A 6,000-nucleotide genomic window follows, 5' to 3' on the forward strand; every position below is an offset into this window, starting at 1 on the left:
AATCACCCTAAGGGGGCTCACTCACTGTCTGGCACCCTTGACAGGCTCACTTGCAGTGTCTCCCTATGCCTGAAGAAGGGTACTTGTGCCCAAAAGCTTGCAAAGAACTTTTTTTTCCAACTCCTCAGTTGGTCTAATAAAAGCTATCACATCCACCCAAAGAACCTTGCCTGCCACTCACAGGGTGGCACCCTGGCAGACTCTCAGGGGCACCCTTGACAGGCTCTTGAAGCTCCCCGTGGCACCTTGCTGGCTTCTCCCTGGTCTGCAAGGTGCAAAGCTTACCCCGCCTTCTACTTGGATGCAGGGCTCCAATTACATTTTGACTCTTGGTGGGGGTCTGCAGAAATTGGGCTGCCCAGCACAATGCCTTAATAAAACTGGAAACCCCCCGCAGGTTATGATTTTCAAATCTTACAGGGGGGCTTTCATCTTTTATGGGGAGTCGCAGCCCTCCCCCCCCAGCTGCCCTGTAATGCAAACTCTGCTCGGAGGCAATGCCATCCCCTTTCAACTGACCCTGCTAGCAGCCTTCAGACCCCTTGGTTTCTGCTTCCTAAACCACTCATTTTGGAGTTATTGGGATAGGAAGCTTCCTTCCTTCCTTCCTTTCCCTGTAGCAGCATCCTCAGTATGTGGTCCTGACTGCCAACAGGGTCAGCAATAGGTTGGGTTGGGGGGGTGGCAAGGGCACCTCTCTGGTTGCACTTGTGGCTCAATCATGATCCAGACTGCTATCAGGATCCATTTTCTCATTTTTTTTTCTATCAGTGAACAAATTAATTGAAACTGGGTAAATGAAGAAAAAAATCTCCAACGATGGGACAAGCAACTGGCAGTTGCTTCTAAGCCATACTAAAGACAGTAAGTGTAGAGAAAGGGAAACAAAGACTGTGGCAGGGAGTTTTTTTTTCCTTTTACTCTTTTTGTGAGGTTAAGAAAGCCTGTAGGCACTGTGTATTTCTAATCAACCTCATTAAAAATGCTCAGTAAAATCATTTGCTAAACTCACAGAGACTTTTCTTCCATTCTACCTAATATAGTATTGGTAGGAACAAATTACACTTATTTCACTGATCTTCTGGAAGGGTGTATAAGTAATGTCGAAAAGGTCCTTTATTTGACACCTGGAACTGTGTATGCACATGTGAAAGAGAGAAGTAATTCTGACAGTATAATTCCATTTTTTTAAAGCTGAGTTAGCACTCATCTCTGAAGATGGCTTTGTTGCCAGAATCTCAAGAGCTGAACTAGTCATATGTTTAAAGTATTCCTCACAAAGAAATCCAGGCACCATCCTTATTCTGGACTGAGTGAGACAGGATCTGGACATGCATATCTTCCATATGAAGTGAATAGACCCTCCCTGGGTTTTAATTAAGCACTGAGTTTCTGTGTAGCCTATTTTATACTTTTGATATCTCTACTTCAGTTTTTATCTAGGTATCATGAAGTTTTCTTCACATGTCCTAATAAAAAAGGTTTTGGGGTTTGTTTGTTTTTAAAGTCATGATTTCAACATTTTCAGAAAATGGGTTTTCACATTGTCGTATACTGTGGTCTTCACTTGATGGTATACGTCCTTAACATAATTCGCTTTCCCTGTTGGTCTGACAGAGAGCAAGTCTGTTGACCTTCAGGGCATGTTGCAAGGCCTCTCTATTCACTCAGGCTTTTGCCTGAGAGGGTGGTCTGGAGAAGAGGTGGGGGGGGTTGAGGTTTTTTTGTGGTGGATGGGCAAGGGTTCTTTTTTAAAGTTCTTTTGAACATATATCGGGTTCAGTGCCTTACATTGTTGTCTTGGAACTGGCGTATACATGCCTGGATGAAGCGATCAGTGCATTTTAGAAATTAGGAAAGAAATGCATCACATAAATTACATTTCCGCTCATTCCTCTAAATTGTCATGCTTCTACAACTGCTGATGGAAATACAACGTAAAGTACATAGTAGATAAATCACACGCACATGGGTCACGTGATCTGTCAATCTGTGGGCTGTGTGCACCTGGGTATAAAAGATACCTTTATAGATGGCAACCTTGTTTCTAGTTGCTCCTCTTGTTTTATTTCCAGCATTTTGAAACTTGGTAAAAAAAAAGAGATTTTTATTTTAATGTCTTATTACGGGCTAATAAAAGGTTCTCCATCTCCAATTTACGTTCTGTTCCCGTTATTGGCCATGTGTTTGCTCAATGAATACCGGATTTCCCCTTGCTAGTGTTCAGCTACAAGATATAGTATAAATGTGGGTGAGACACCTTTCTTCTTAATCTAAGATTTGGAAAGCTGAACCAAGCCACATCGATTTCTAAGTGTCAGCGGCAATTTCCACAAGCATTTCCTTTGTTTCTCTCATGTTTGTTCTAAAGTTGCTCTGCAAATCCTAACTTCACTTTTCATTTTATAAGACACCTCCCAGGGCAAGAGGGGAGAAGTAAACAGAAAGGAGCAGTAAACATGCATTGTAAAGAAGCTGAAAAAAGACTCTGGCCAGTCCCTTGTCATGGATGCATTATTTTCTCTCTGTGTTGGGGGCTGCTGAGAAAGATTTCAGTTGTTCAGATCCCTTCATAACAGGAGGTTCAGGTCCTTGGAGACTTGCAAAGCTTTTATCGCCACATGGGCCCTCCACTGACTTAGACAGGCCATGTTAGCTGCACTTTTCTCCTCCCTTTGAAAACTGACTCTTAAAAGGACTTCCCTCCCTCCCCCTCCCCTTTTTAATAGCCTCCTTTCTTAGATCGTCAGATAGATATTCTGGCAATAGTTTTGTTTTGTTTTTTCCTTTTGTGTTTTCCAAGTTCAACGTTTCTCCTAACTTGGTTACCCTCATCAGTGCATCTCACTGAAAAATAACTCGAGTGTCCTAATGATTAGAGGTCAGGAGAATCCTGCATCTATCCTTGAGCTCCTCCTGCAAACTCTGCTGGCAAAGGATCACTAGCTACACCCCTGGAACTGTAACTAACACCTCTCTAATCCCCCTGCCACCCTTGCAGACTCATCCTTTCACTGGTGTCTTTTGGTGACAGGACTCGAATGCCCTCGGAGCCACAGGAAAAGAAAAGGGGAAGGGATTAGTTTAGATAAGTCAGTGGGAAACTATTGCAAGGAGGCAAGCAAGGAGGACTCGCCTAGCTGAGGGGGACTTTGGACAGCTCCTTTACTGAGACTCTCCAGGAACAGGCTGATGTCAAGCACACGCGGCTGGGTCCTGGTGGGGGAGAAAGGGGGGAGGGGGATGGGTGCAGAGGGGTCCAGAGCCCAGCAGCAACTCGGCTCCTTAGGAACTGGTGGCTGGGCCTTGGGAGGTACAGGACTCTCACCCCACATGCAAGTGATGGAAGAAAAGCCGCCTGCCCCCTGCTCCCGGGTTACGTGGAATCACAGGGAATGAGGTTTGGAAGGAACCTCAGGAGGTCTTCTAGTCCAACCTCCTGCTCAAAGCAGGACAATCCCCAACTAGATCATCCCAGCTGGGTCTTGAAAACCTGAAAGATTCCACCTCTCTGGATAGCCTGTTCCTGTACTTTACTACCCTTCTCCTGAGAAAGTTTTTCCTAGTATCTAACCCAAACTTCCCTTGCTGCAACTTGAGACCAGGACAGGTGCTACCACTCTGCTGCCACCCAGGCTCAAACCCATCCCAGACACCTGCGCCCCCTCTACACTTGCAGGTGCTCCTCTACTCCACACCAGCGCTAGGGACAAAGCTGCCCAGCTAAGACACACCTTGAAGTGGGGGCACACCCAGCTACACCCCACTGCAGTCCCAACACAGCTAGACTCCTGACCCTAGCCCCTTCATCTTGGAGGACAGGCTCTAAACCCATTTGACCCCATGTTTCCCAAGGGGCGCCCTTGATCTCCACAGGATCAGATACATCATAGGAAAGTAGGGCTGGAAGGGACCTCAAGAGGTCACCTAGCACAGCCCCCTGCTCAAGAGAGGATTGTTAAAGGGAGAAACCCTGGGGCCCGTACCCACAGTCTTGGCATTATTCGTACCATACTTGAACTGACTGAGCTAACCAGCCAGTAACAAGCCATGTCATTAGGGAAAACAAAATCTCACTGTTCTCAGTGGTGGCAGATAACAGAACAAGGAGCAATGGTCTCAAGTTGCAGCCAGGGAAGTTTCGATTGGATATTAGGAAAAACTCTCTCACTAGGAGGGTGGTGAAGCACTGGAACGGGTTACTTAGAGAGGAGGTGGAATCTCCATCCTTGGAGGCTTTTAAGGCCTGGCTGGACAAAGCCCTGGCTGGAATGATCTAGTTGAAGATGGTCCTGCTTTGGGTGTTGGACTAGATGACATCCTGAGGTCCCTTCAAACCTTCATTTCCTATGATTGCTCCATGAATCCTAACTTTCTTTTCATTTTGTAAGAAACCTCCCAGGGCAGGAGAAGAACAGTAAACAGAAACAAGCAAGCTGGCACATACAGGTGACAGAACAAGGAGTAATGGTCTCAACTCACACCATGGCAAGTTTAGGTTGGAGACTAAGAAAAACTTCATCACTAGGAGGGTGGTGAAGCACTGGAACAAGTTACCTAGAGAGGCAGTGGAGTCTCCATCCTTGGAAGTTTTTAAGGCCTGGCTGGACAAAGCCCTGGCTGAAATGATCTAGTTGGGCATGGTTCTGCTTTGAACAGGGGATTGGACTAGATATCCTCCTGAGATCCCTTCCAACCCTAATTTTCTATGCTGATGATTATTATTATAAAAACCCTATAACTGGAGCTTATGCAGTCATTTCTAGTGACACAAGCCTTATTGTTTTAAAGAGAACTTTTTGTATTTCAATTCAAATCAGCCAAATCAATTCCAAATCCATGAGTCAGTCCAGAACTGTAAATGGCCTACTACTGGCAAACATCCTCAACCCCACGTGGGGCTTCAGATGTTTCCAAATCCTTTGGCAGGCATTGTACCTGCAGGCCCAAGTCTGGAGGCTTGGGGTTCGGATGCCCCCAAGTTCTGCTTGCCCTCAGCCATGTGGCCACAGGAGCGAGCTAGGGAGGAGTCTCCCATTTCCATACAGTGGGCATAAAGCCAACATCTTCCCACTCAAACTTTACTATACTTTACCTCCACGGGTACTACCCTGTGCCAGAAAAGTGGTTATCCCTGGCAGGGCCATCTGGGGAGGGGAGGGGTGATAATTGGGGTGACCGCCCTGGGCCCCAAGCTTTGGGGGGCCCTGCAGAGCTAGATGGAGTGGTCATGGTGACTCTGAGCCACTGGTGGTGGCTTTGTGTCTGGCCGCTCACTATCCCCTGGTGCTCGTGCTTCTTCACATCCAGCACATGCAAGGCAGGGACAGGGCCCCGCATGCGCTGATTTGCCCCGTGCCCCACGCCTGCTCCAGTCGGCTCTGATCCCTGGGTGCGACTGGAAAAGCTGCCCTGGTGGTTGTGGCCTTTCCCTTGCCTACCAGAGTACGAAGGAATCACCTAAGCTGTTAGTAGGATCGCTAACCCTCCCACATTGCCCAGGGAGTCAACCAGAATCGGCGTGGATCTCCTGGTAACTACTGAATGCAATCCAGGAGACGTTTAAGAAAAAAACCAAAAAAACCCAAATCCTTCTGGAACAGCTTCAGTCAAAGTTGGCAACCCTAACTGTTAGTTCAAGGAAGCACAGAAAATAGAAAATACAGCCTGCAGAAGCAGCCTCTCAACCGAAAAAAAGAAATATAAGCTCCTCGGTGACATGGTCTCAGTCTCCAGCTCGGCCAGAGGTGGGGAGGAGAGTGCGATCCTGCGGGGAAGGAGGGGAGGGGGTGACTCCAGCCCCCCCCGCCCGCCCCCAGCCTAATGAGCTCCTGAAAGGGAGCAGGCTCCAGCGCGCGTGGCTCGCGGGGCTCCCTGATTGGCCAGCTGCGCCTCGCGACCCCCATTCATTAATAAATTAGCGGCACGCTCCAGCCGAGCGCGAGGCACCAATCAGGCGGCGGCCCGCGCCCGCACTTGGTGGGGATCAGAGAGAAGAAA

This window comes from Crocodylus porosus, unplaced genomic scaffold (genome assembly GCF_001723895.1).
Source record: "Crocodylus porosus isolate Cpor-Errol unplaced genomic scaffold, CroPor_comp1, whole genome shotgun sequence".
Lineage (NCBI taxonomy): Eukaryota > Metazoa > Chordata > Crocodylia > Crocodylidae > Crocodylus > Crocodylus porosus.